Raw genomic sequence first — 14507 nt, 5'->3', positions numbered from 1 at the left:
ATAATGGACTCCTATACTGCAGTTTAATTTTACATTTCCAGTGATTGAGTTCTAGTGTTTATTGAAAGCTATTGATTTGCATTCTTGTAATCATTTTACTTATTATTGAATGTTTTTCAGTATTTTACACTGTGGCTAGAAACCAGTGTTTTTCTTTAGAGATTAGAGAATGTTTATACCTGTTTGATACTCCCCAGTCACCTTGAAGGCCTGATCGCTTATGGTCATAGCTATCATTTATTTTGATATTTAATTTTCATAATTGGACACCCCTTTAGAAGGTCATGAAGACACTCTGATTGGTGACAGCATTACTATATTATTTTGGGGAAGAGACACAGCTGGAAATCTGTGTCAGGCTTTCCCAGAAGTGTTTGCATGTGTGGGATTTAAATTTACTTTGAGCGTGAGTGTACAGAAGTCTTAAACTGGGACACGTTGCTCTGAAGTGTACAATAAGGGAATGTATTTAGGGTGGACAGAGATATATAGTCCAGTCCCAAGAAGAAAAAGTGAATTCCTGTTGTGCTCTTAGCAGAAAATTGTGAAATATTGCTTCTGTTTAAGTGACAGTATCATATTGGAGTTAGTAGTGAGGATTGAACCTCCTTAGTTACTGACCAAGGATAGTAAGGGGCATCACATTAATTGTTGGTAGTCCAGTGGGATATAGCCAGATGTCACAATTATTGGTGGCAGTCTGGTGGGATATAGCTGGATGTTACTATATATATATATATATATATATATATATATATATATATATATATATATCTATGTGTGTGTGTGTGTAGGTCAACTTCATTTGAATATTCGACAAGGTGAAAAAAATAAATAAACAAAAAAAAGAAAACTAAAAAGTGCTAGCAGGAGTGTACCCCCGCCCCATTATTTAAATATGCCAAACCTGAGATCGCACTACGCACTCCATTGCAGTAAAGGGAAATCTTACCATTCCATGCTCTATGGATATCCCCATTCAGAACATTTGAACTTTTAAAAGTTTGATCCTATGGTCTCGACCATATGAAAGTCAAGCTTTTAAAAGTTTGACCATCTGAAGGGGACCCTATGGATATATATATATATATATATATATATATATATATATATATGTGTGTGTGTGTGTGTGTGTGTGTGTGTGTGTGTGTGTGTGTATGTATATAGGTCTAGTTTTTTGATCGAAATATCATTATTTCGATCAAGAAAAGTATAACCTTACTTTCGCGAAAGTCCACTTCAAAGAAAGTGAACTTTCACGAATTCCAGTTTGGCCAACCGGCAATACAAATAAAACAGAGCACTACAGTGGAGATAAGGGAATATACCTATTTTCCCACTGTAGTGCAAGTTTGGAGTTAGTATATATAATGTGGCTGGGGTGTGGAGTTTAAAGAACTGTTTTTTTTTTTTGCCGGTTCACTGAACTAGAATTCACGAAAGTGCACTTTCGTTAAAGTGCACTTTCGCAAAAGTAAGGTTGTACCTTCCTTGTTTAAAATAATGATATTTTGATAAAAAAGTAGACCCATAGATATATATATATATATATATATATATATATATATATATATATATATATATATAGATATAGATATAGATAGATATATATAGGGTCTATATTAGAACACTGAACATTCAGAATTTCGAGTGTTCTAATATCGAACCCTATGAATCGAAAATTTAAAACATCGAACATTCAGAATAGCACATTTTTTTCCTAGGGAGAAAATTTGCTGTTCCAAAACACATACACAAAACACAACCACACCAAACAAACAGCAATCCACACACATACACCTAAACTCTTACACCTAACCCTACACTAAACTATACATACACCACTAACTATCCACTTACCTTAACCCAAACCCTAACCCTAATATCTGTCACTATTGCACAGTCACCTCACCCGCACCCTAACCCTAACTCACCTACCCTGCCCTAACCCTCACGTCCACACAATCGCACACTTAACTGACTCACGCCCTAACACTAACTCACCTAACCTGCCCCAACCCTCATGTCCACACAATCGCACACTTACCTGAACCTGACCCATAACTTTCCACCACAGTGCTGAAAATACCGAAGCAACAGAAACGGACAACCAAATTCTTTCCCTAGGAAAAAAAAATTGGTTTTCTGTTTCTTCGATATTTTCAGCATTCGCTGAAAATGGGTCAATATTAGAACACTTGAAATTTTGAACATTCGGTGTTCTAATATAGACCCTATATATATATATATATATATATATATATATATATATATATATATATATATATATATATATATATATATATCTATAAATGTATATATGCATCTGTTTCAAAATTTTGAGAGACCATATCCACATCACTAAAGACAAAATCGTCGAGATGACATTGGAGAAACTTTAGAACTTTGAACACCTGGAACTCTGAAAGCTATCCTGGGAAAATAACCACTTGACCACCACGACAAAAAAAAAAAAAAACAAACAATGAAGCAAGTAAAACCCTCCAAAGTGGGGGGTTTCATCCACCACATCCCCCTAACTAAATATATCAACTCCGAGATCGCATTGCAGTGGGGAAAGGGCAATGTTCACCATGGTGGCCAAGTGGTTCTTTTGCTGGGGGTTGTTTTCGATGATCCAGGTATTCAATGTTTTAATTATCCAATGATGTCATCTTGATGATTTCACCCTTGATAATGTGATCTTTCAATATTTTCTGGTAGACCCAGGTATCTAGATGTAGATATATATATATATATATATATATATATATATATATATATATATATATATATATATATATATATATTTCCAGTTTGATGACAGGGAAGGTCCACTGGGCTCAGGGAGCCCATTTTCAGTGGAGGCCCAGGGAGAAAAGCTCCGCATTACATAGTTTAGTTACATATGCAATCATAGTAAAGAAGACGTATATATACACACACACACACATATACACACACACACACACTCACACACACACACACACACACACACACACATATATATATATATATATATATATATATATATATATATATATATATATATATATATATTTATTTATACACACACACACACACACACACACACACACACACACACACACACACACACACACACACACACTCACACACACACACATTTTTTGGCACATTCAGTTGCTATCAGATTTTTGTCTACTTTTAATTTGATTTTCATTCCAGCTTCACATGGAAATGTTTCTTCTAAATAAAACAAAGATAACATTTTCGATTCTTCTTCTCATGTTTTAAAACTTTCACTATGTTTGATTCTAATGAGGTCAGCAGATATGTATGAAATCCCATAATTGCAGATCTATACATGTAATCAGTTTCAAGGTAGCCCATACACACTTCATATTAAGGAATATATAATCTTGGTATACACTGATTTTTTTATATATCATTTTTAATAAACATGAAGCATTTTTCTTATTTGCATGTCCAGTTGATTCAAATTTTTTTGTGGCCTGCAGATCATCCCAGAAATGTAAGTTAGAACAGGAAGAGCAATAATTTCAGCTATGAAACTTCCATCACAGTGATTACGGTCAAATTACAAACACACAAGCACATGCACACACAAAATCATCTGTGTTCATGGGCACGCATGCTTGCGTGCACAGACACACACACACACACACACACACACACACACACACACACACACACACACACACACACAGACACACACACACAGTCACATACTCACACACACACACATGCACACACATAAATACAAAGAAACCCAAGCTATTGTTGAGGACTAGGGCTGGAGTGTCAAATGAGAGCTGATATTACTTTTTCAGTTCAGTAATTCTAACCATGCCTAAGCGGAGGGCTTTCTCTGTATTTGTGTATGTGTGCTTGTTTGTAGATTGATCTTAATCACCATGCTGGGTTTCCTAACTGAAAACATCAGGCTGTTAATGGAAAATTGAAAACCTATCTGTTCAGAAGCTTTTATTGGATCAGTGAAACAGCACAGAATACTGCAGGTCTTAAGTGTGAGTTCGAACTTAAAACTGATATTATCCTGTAACTTCTACGATTTTAACAGTACCTAAGCAGAGGGCTTCCTCTGTATTTGTGAGAGTGTGCATGCATACAGGCACGTGTGTGTGTGTGTGTGTGTGTATGTTTGTTACACCCGTGTGTGTGTGTGTGTGTGTGTGTGTGTGTGTGTGTGTGTGTGTGTGTGTGTGTGTGTGTGTGTGCTTGTGTCAGTTCACAATTTTATTTTAAGCTGATAATGTAGAATTAGTCAGGATTCAGCTTTCACCTATGCTATCACCTCACCCTTGGCACAAAGCCTTCATTGAATTTCCTGCTGTCTTGATGAAAATAATGAAAAACATTGACATTAGTGCTATCAGCACCAAGAAAATGCTGCACGGATGAATACTTTTTCTTTCGGTGTCACCCATTGAAATAGTTAAATGTTAACGCATGGAGGGTTAAATTTATCCAAACAGTTCATTCATGCTACAAATCAGCAGTATTCTAGAAAAGATATCAAGACTGTTGCATTTTTGTTATATTATTTCTAATTATCTAACAGCAAAATCTATGATCGCAACAGGAAAAAGGATGTTAGCTCCCTCCTTTAAATATGCATTATCTTTATTAGGACACACTAAGTCAACCAAATGCAGAATGTAGATCTGAAAAAGAGGAAGTTCTTTTTCATCATCAAATCCCCTTAGAGACATTGCATCCCTACTTAACCAAAGCTTTCCATCTTTTTTTCAGTACCTGAATGACATTCGTGATGGCGTACCTCTCAACTTCCTCGCTCAAAAATTCTGTTCAAAACCAAAATAATGGGGGGGGGGGGCAAATGGCCAAAATCAGGGATACATTTTGCATTGGCATGCATTTTCTGAAGATTAAGACATATGAAACTAATGTTTAGCATTACTGACTGACTTTAATCTTAAGGAATTTAGCAGAAAATAAAATTGTTATGAGGGAATATTCTTCATCATCAAGCCACATTCTGCTGCTGGGCCTGATGGCCATAATTGGCATTTCTTATAAAAAATGAATGTGTCTATATTACATTATACACATTGTGTGGATTGCTGGAAGGCTTTGTTCCACATATAGAGAAAATAGCTGTTGTTATTTGCTTATTTAAAGTTGGTAATTACTTCAAACTAGATAGTTAGTGGCCAATTAGTCTTTTGTGCATTACAAGCAAATGTTTAGAACAGTGAATTGTTCATTCATTACAGAGGATCTGTTACTACATTGTATATTTATCAGCATAGTTTCTTTCAAGGTAGGTCATGTATAACCAATTTATTAGGTTTCTGCCAAAATGTAAGGGAGTCAGAGGGTGCAGGTTTATCACTCGATGTAACAAAACTGGATTTATCTGAGGTATTTGACTCTGAACATGAAGACATTTAGCCATTTGGTATAAATTCCAGTCAGTATTTTGTCAAGTAGTGGGTGGTTGACTGAGAGATCCTTTAAGATTAAAATTAAGGATATTGCATCTGATGAAATGAAGTTAAAATGGGGTCCTCCAGGGTTTGGTGCTTGAACTTTTGCTGTTTAATATATTTGTGTCTGACTTTCCAGATCAAAGTTAAATATTACTTACTGAGTTTGCTGATGACACCAAAAATAGGGAGAGTTGTCAATTCAGTAAAAAATAAAGCAATGCTATAGGGGTATTGATAGACTCTGTACACTTAGACACTGAGTAAGAACACAGAGCTGAATGTCAGCAAAATAAATTATTACACTTTGGCTGTAATAATACAAATTTCCATAATGACGAGATAATGTTATAATAAGTGATGTGAACAATGTTAGGGATTTCAGTTAAATAGTGGGTAGCCAACTGAGATATGAGAAGAATCTTTCTTTGACCACTAAGCAGTTCTGTGCTGTTATCAGTTTAATACTGTGCGGTATTCCATGCCATGGTGAGAAAGTTTTATTTCCTCTCTTATAAGTTTGTTGTAAGAACAACTTATGTAGAATACCATGGAGCTGTGTGTAACTACAATTGTTCACAGTCGATTAACTTGGAATAGACTCAGAGGTATTAGACAAAAACAGATCAATAGAGTTAAACATTTAAATTGCAGAAACCAGTTGCAGAGCTTGTCTCTGTATTCAATAAAGTTTTGGTTGGTGAGATGTGACCTCAAAATTGTGTATAAATCCATCAGTATCATTGTTATATTAGCTACAATTGGTATGGAGATAAAACAGCATGCTTATGGTACTAGGATAAATCATTTTTTGTGAGAATAATTTAGTTTGCAATACAAGTTTGAAGGCACATTTTCATTACAATACAGTTATTATATTATGTAATTAATTGCCAAGGTATATGGAATTCCCTGGCAGATGGCATAATCTTTTAAGATTTGTGTTGAAGTCAAGAGTTTCTGATAAGTTGAGCACTAACAATGAAAAACACATACACCATTTTGTGGGAGACTATATTTGGGAATACAACCTTATTAAAATACTGTGGACATCGGAGTATACTGCCATATTGGTAAACTGATAGTAGACAAAACTACTGGTAATGGACCTAAGAATTTCAGTGACCACACTCACATGCACAGAAGCAATGGGCATTGTAATACAACAGTGGAGTGTGTGAGGTGACATTGTACAAGGCATGACAGAGAACTAACAGGATGGGGTTTTCAAGTGACAGGACAAAGAAGGCCTGACAGGACAGGCTGCAGTCCAGATGGGGGAAGGGGTTCAACATGACAAAGTACATGGTACAGGACTGGACAAGTTGCAGTCCTATAAAGAGAGCTCAGACTGGCAGAGCAAAAGAAACATAAGATACACTGACTGTCCTGTTGCAGCACCTTGATCTGTACATACAGACAGCATGGTGCACTAGAGAATAAAAAACACAGATTGTCCTATCTGCACAGGTTTAATGAATACCAAGCATGCCCAACACACTGTCAGCCCCCATACTATGGTACCATGTTACAGTGGTTACATTATAGCACCACATAGAATTCTGGCTACTGTAAGAAGGATGAGATAGTACAGACTGACTTGTCAGCTGGCCAGGACAGTCATGCATACATACAAACTGATCCGCATGTGTAACTCACAATGTATATGTATCTGATTGGGACCAAAGCAAGAGAAATGGTTGGAAAAGCTCAACATGCAACATGGAGAGGTTTTACTGCAGGCCCCTTTGCACATGGCATAGGTATCCTTGAGAAAGTTAAAGCAGACAAGGCCTAAGTGCAACATCAATGCAGTTTTCATGCATAACATGACAATAATGCATGAATAGTAAAACATTTACTGGCTGTGTCTTAGATTAGAGACATAGGAGCCAAATTCACCCTTAGTCTGAATCACATGTCTCTAAAGGACAGATGCAACCTGCAAATGCTTGGTTACTCATACTCTAGTCTGCATATAACCCTAAAAGTTAGACCTAAAATCCTAGTGCAGCAAAAATCTTGTTGAATAGACTTGAGCATATATAGGTATGTAAAGGCACTTGAAGTGATAGCTTTGTATTAGCCTATGAACCTGTAATACAGAGGCACACTACAGTATCACTGATGAGCTATTGCATATCAAGAGCTAGGCACAGGAAATTGTCAAAAAAAGGTTTACCACTGGGGATGGACCACAAACACAGAGGCTTCTCATAGAGATGGTGAAATTCCTGGTATCCCTTACTCTGAAAAGTGAGAGAGAGACCTCAAACATGGTTGTGACTTGGATGTGGAATGATGGCCATTAATGACTGTGAAAGTACAGGTAGGAGATTCAGCAGGTGAGTAGTGGAATGTGCCATACTTGTAGTACAATGATTTGCAAATGAGAATGGTTTGCGTAGGTAAACATATATCAATATCTGTCATCCAGGGCACTGAGACTGCAGTAGCAACAATCTGGACCACAAGATACATACATGTCCCATTGGCTATGTATATCATTGGCATTTAGCAGTCTGTGCCATTTAGGGCTGAGAGTCACACATATGATTCATGGTTGCCATCAGTATGTTATCTGTACTCATTCACAGATTCAACTGGGAGAAGATCCAGCATGATAGGTCTCAACAGTTCTGACATTAGTGGGTCATCAGCAGCTGATGATGACAGCACCATGCATATGTCACAGTCCAAAGATACAGTAGCACTGTCATAAAAATTAACTACAGAAAACACACTCACATCACCCATATCTGCCTTCACAGGCAAGAAGCTGGATTAGCCTCGGGCACCACCTGTCCTAAGCAAAGGTCACCTCACCCATGCTGCACAGGAATCCACAGCACAGACAACATTAAAGGGCTACACTGACTCCAAGACACATGTACCCAGCATAAGGGAGAGTAGGTGATCATTGTCCAGTGTCACAAAGACCCCAAGACATTCCCACACATATATCACTCTTAGTATCAATCAGTACGTGTGAAGGTTAGTGGTGAAGGCACAGAGTGAAATCCTAATTTGCTAGTATTAAAAGACCTATTATTTTCTTGCAACAGAAATGGGGCATATTGCAGAGATAGATATGTTTCTCATAGAATTTGCATTCTCTGAAACAGGTTTCCCATCTATTTGAAACAAAGTTCTTCTCTATACCTATTTAAGCACAACTTAAACTAATGAATGGGTAATCAGAAATTCACCCCTGGTCTGGTGTCTGGCAGCCATTAAATCACACCCTATGTAAATCAAATGTGTGTGCCACATTTGTGTTGCATGGCTAGCTTTATAAGGGTCATAGTGATCATTAGCCTAGTATACACCCAGAACCTATGAATATATTTTCAATGAATCTCCTTATTTGTTTTCATTGCTGTGGGTGTCCACATTCAGTTGGGACTCACATAAGCAAGCAAATGTAAAGCAAACAGAAATAGTGAAAACTATAGAGTAAGTAGGAATAAAGGACATTTAACTGTTGTGAGGTAGACTCTGCACTCCTTCTGAGATGACCTTTATACCCTCCATTTCCATGTTTGCCTAGCCATAGAGGAACATTTATCTAAGGCTGAATGATGGAGAGATTGATTTAATTTGACTGAATTATCAATATGTGTTTGACCAGGTTTGTCTCATTTGGTTAATGGCATCCTTTCAGGGGAGACCAAAAGTGATATTTATATTGACTACAGAAATATGGTCAAGGAACCAATTAATTTCCCCTATTCTTTCTGACTGCTACAGGGAGTTGTAGAGATTTCCAACAGGGAATGAAGGGATAAGGAGTGGCTGAACTGTAGGGTATAGCTGAGAATATGGAGACAGACTTTGCTAAGGAAATGGATAATAATGCTACAGATTGGCGTGACTGTTCTGTGTGTGAATTGGAAAATTAAGTGCTAAAGCTACTGATAATGAAGAAAACCAACAGCCAAGACAGATTTTTTTTTCTTGGTCAGAGTTCTTAGAAAATATGTGCTGATGATGAATATACTGACATTGGGGCGGAACCAATAATTCAGGTGAAGGAAGGTAGTCAGACCTTAATGCAGACAATCTATAATATTGCAACATGGAGTTGCAATTCAGAAAGGAAACAGGAGACTCCGGTAAAAAGAAGCTATGCTGCAATGGCAGAAGCAAGTGAGTGAGGACTGCAGAAAAAATATCTGAAGGAAAATGTCTACGTTGAGAATGTCTAAATAATATGTCAGAGACATTGATTTTATTATACTGTTTGGGACAAACTGATTTTGCCTATATATTTTTTCAGTTTCTGAAGTGAGATACACAATACAACTGGGAAAATACTTTAATGCAAATGTTTTTGTTTAAGTCAAATGAAAGTTTTTATAGCGCAATGAATGATATGAAAAAATATGTGTACATTTCAGAAAACATATCATTATGGAACATGGTATTGGTTTGCATTTTGCTGATATGATGCAGTGTTTAGCCTGTTAGAAATGTTTATGATGGTGCAGGAATATGGGATATTGCATCAGACATTTGAAAATGCATTAATGAGAGTGAAACATAATGTTAATCATGCACCTTGTAGTATAAACAGAAAAGGTCTAAGAAGGACTGTGAAATACATAGGAAAGACAGAACAGAACTGTGTTATCTTTTTTAGGGCTGAAGACCATTTAATAAATCTAATTGTAGTAAAAAAAGTATGCAATCAGTGTGGAGATGTTGGGGATTCAGTGAAAGGTTTTGAAATGTTATGTTCAAAATATCAGACAAAAGGACATTTATGATTTGATTGTGAGGAATATGGAAAATAAGAAAAAAGGTGTTCTACAAGTGACTATCCAATAAAATAATAATAAACTAGTGAATTAAGAGCAAACAGTTTGTTAACTGAAGAACAATCTGAAGAAGGAGGAGGGGGCAAGAACTTTCTGGAGGAGAGAAAAATGAAGCAAGTGACTGTTATACAACAGTAAAATACTACAAAGTGAGGAGCAGACAGTGTTACCTGAACAGCACCTTGCAGAAGGGGTTGTTGAGGAAGATCCTTTGTCATAAGGTGTTTACCAACTAACTACACAGCAAAATAGCAAAATGCTGTAAAGTGAAGAGCCTGTGGGTTCTAGTCCCACTTCATGCAACTGGATTGCTAACACTGCAGTATAGCATTATGGGTGGGTACACTTGTGAGAATGTCACCCTTTGGATGAGATATTAAACCAAGGTCCCATCTACTTGAGCTGTTGGCATCTGAGGTTAATGTGAAAGATCATATGGTACCTATAAAAAGGAATAGGATATATTCCCTGATGACCTGTCCAAATTTCCCCCAGTAGAATACCACATTTGGTCTCGTATGAAAATAAGACATTAGCTTAGTGGGACTAACCTGATAAAAATAGAGAAATCAATAAATTAATAAATAAACACTATAAACTGAAGAACATCCCAAGGAAGGAGGGCAGGCATGGGAGAACTTTCTGTAAGTGAGGAGACTGAAGCTGAGGGAGTATTACAACAAAGGAAGAAGTGTATTCCAGAATGCATGATGTACTACAAAAGGAAGGCCTTGATAATGAAGGAGAAGCTGCATCAACTGGTGGAAGAGTTATAAAAAGAGGTAAAAAATCTATTAAAGGAAAAGATACAAAGAATTAGAGGGCAAACTTTTAATACTAAATGCAAACAACTTTAGCAATTGTGTTGAAAGACTACATGTTGCAAACCAGAGGAAAATATAAAAAAGATAAAACATGGGAGGAACATCTTTTGGCAGCAATGAGGAGAGGAAATTACATGGAATACAGGTGATGATTAGTGTCCAGGTGTTAGAATAATGATGTCAGCTTCTGATATTATAGAGTGCAATATAATATTTGTGAGAAAAGGGAGGATGGCAGTAAGAGGTGGTAAGTGTTATAGTGGTTTATGCTAGCAGAACTTTAAAAGAGAGAGAGAGATGTTTAAAGAATTGGAAAAGTATCTAGGGATAAATATATATGCTATTGTAGTAAGAGATTTTAATTATAATTTAACAGACAAAAATGATGAATAGGGAGGTAAGATACATAGGAATATAATACAGATTTTTTTTATCTGAACATCAGACAGGTAAGAAAATGTTCCTGTATAAGGGGGGATTCAAAATAAAGGCTTAAAAGAAATGGGGATGTTAGTATGATGGTAGCATATTCTGACCATAAAGGCATGTAGAAAGAATTTGGGAATAAACAGCAATAATAAGAGAAGGCAAGGCAATTAAAAGTTTAACAAGGATGTGTGTGTCTTTGAATATTCTACAGAGAGAAAGAAATTTACTATTTGAGGAACACAAATAAATGAGTGTATTTTATAAGAATGGAAATTTTGGTGGGTTAATTATAAAACAAAATACACATTGGTTTATTTGGAATTAGAAAAAGAATTGCACATCTGTAGAAAATACATATATGCTAAAAGTACAGGGAATATGATGTGGTAGTGGAAAGGAGGGATAGAACAGAACTGTAATATCCTGAGAGAAATGTATGAAATGAATAAGGACCGATTATGAATGTTTTAACAAAACAAAAATATCAGGTAAAAGGCAGTACAGAAAAGGTTAATTGTTTTCTTGGAAAAGGAATACAATATAATGGAAACATTACACAGGTGGAGGATGATAAAGAAAAAAAAAAAGAAAAACAAAAGCTGGGATACTGAAGGAGGTGAAAAAATATTTAGAAGAAATATTTAGAGAGAAAATAAGGGAAGTCATTAAATGGGGAGTAACGTAACATAGGTAAAAGAGACACTAAAAAGTTAAGGGGGTGATTAAGTTAGAAGATCCATAAAAAGCATTAAGTAAGTAAAGGGAGGTCAGCTACTATGCCAGTATAACATAATACTGGATATGGATTAAAAAAAAAAGATGTGAAAAAAGGAAAAAAATATGTCCTATATGTACCAAATGAATGGTTAGATGATGGATTATAAGATGAACATGTTTGTATGAGATCAATAAAGTCACTTTGAAAAAAAATAAAATGAAGTTAGAAAACTAGACAAAAGTAACATTAGGGAATGTAGATTACAAAATAATGATTAACAATTTACAATAGAGGTTTATGAAAAAAATGTTAAAGGAATAATTAGGAGACAAAGTATATAGAGTGAAAAGAAGGAATGTCAGGGAAAGTGATTGAGGTAGTTAATTGTAGTAGAAAGGAAAAAGTGCAGGGTAAAGTGGTGGTATGTGGTATTCATAAAGTGTATGATACTATAGCATTTGAATGTACATAGAGTATATTAAAAAAATATAGGATACAACAGAAGGCTGTAGTGTTTAATGCAGTGGTATATGATTGCTACTTGGTAATTTTAGTAGGAAATGGTATAGGGTAGAAAATCAAAGATGAAAAACGCATAAAGCAAGAATGTATTTTAAATGTGATACCATTTGGACTAATAATACATAGGGTTATAGGAAAATGAAACTAGAGAAGAGTAGAGTTGAAGTACAATATTCAAGACCAAGATCAGATTCCACTGATAATGAATTAAACCACTGATAATGAATTACAATGCTGATTTAGTAATTATAGTAAAGAATAAAAAGGGGGTGACTGAAGTAATATAGTATTTAATAGCTGTATTACAAATTGTATGATTTAGTATTGGCAAGGATCAAAGCAGAGTGTATTAGAATGTAATTAGATTAGGTAGAATTTACTTCAGTATAGGAAAAAAACATAAAACATTTGTGTATAAACAAACATATGACTTATATTTCAAGAAAAGAAGTATATTTGGTAGGTTATATTTGTTGAGGAAAGTTACATTATATTGGGGGATGTACATGTTACCAAAGAAGTTTAGAAAGCATAGCATTAGGACTTTATTTTTATGCCTTATGTGGATCTCATTTTACTCCATTAAATGTATGGTTTTATACAATAAAGAAGGAAAATAGAATTTAGGTTTATAAATATTTTAATTTTTCTACATTTCTTGCACTTATGTTTAGGGTATTGCAGCAGATTAAAAATGGAACATTTGGTGCTTATTTGTGAAAAAATTAGATAGAAGGAAGCGATAGAAAGAAATGGCTGAATGTATAGAATACTATTATAAAAGATGTGAATGGCAAATAGTCTGAGACAACTTAGAAAAGTCCCGGTTGGAATCATAAAAACACAATGGAAATGTTTTATGTAATTGATCATCAGGATATGTTAAATATTATATTAAGGACAGTATAATTAAACAAAGGAAAAGAGTTCAGTGTGGTAATGACTATATAAATTTTTATGAAGATTAATGATGCCAGTAAATGGGTTAATGTTTCCAGTAAAAAGGTTAGTAAAGTACAAACAGTGTGATGAAAGACAATGTGTAGTGTGCATGGAAGACATGACAATAAATGTTTTTACAGGATGGAAAAGTATAGGGAAAAGAGTTAAGGATTATTGAAGGAAATCAATATAAATAGACAGCAGTGGATTAGATAAAGTATAATTATTGTGGTGAAGGTACAGTAAGATGTACAGAAGAGATAGCCAAAACATTTTTGCTTGTGTTTGGCTTTTGTGAAAAGCAAGATCCTGGGAGACATCATAAACAAGAATGAGATTCAGGACAGACTTTACAAGAAGTGAAATTCTGGCTGTTGCTTAAAGGATGGGGTGTGTACATTATAGTCTTTTATAAACATATACAGATTATTCTAAATATGTCATCTGTTTTAATGTTATATAAATAGAGATTTAATGAAGACCTCTACATTTTTGATAAGTGCCACTGGATCTTTTATATCCAGATGAGTTACAATCATCTTTATTAAATGTGACCTTGATATGACATCTCATCTAGATGATGGAAAGAATAGGAAAAAGGAAGGAAAAACATGACTTTGCATCTCAAAATATGTTTTTCTGTACCCAGGTTATGCAGGGCAGCAATTTAAATGCTTAAGGCCAGCTACAGAAGCACAGCGTTGATTCCTTTGCTCAGATTAGGCAAGCTAGATATAGCTTAAACTTACTTTTTTAGTAAAGCACTGTTTCAGTTATA

The sequence above is a fragment of the Protopterus annectens genome, chromosome 4.part1 (assembly GCF_019279795.1).
Source record: "Protopterus annectens isolate FY-2018-M chromosome 4.part1, PAN1.0, whole genome shotgun sequence".
Lineage (NCBI taxonomy): Eukaryota > Metazoa > Chordata > Ceratodontiformes > Protopteridae > Protopterus > Protopterus annectens.
Note: the sequence above shows the minus strand (reverse complement) of the source record.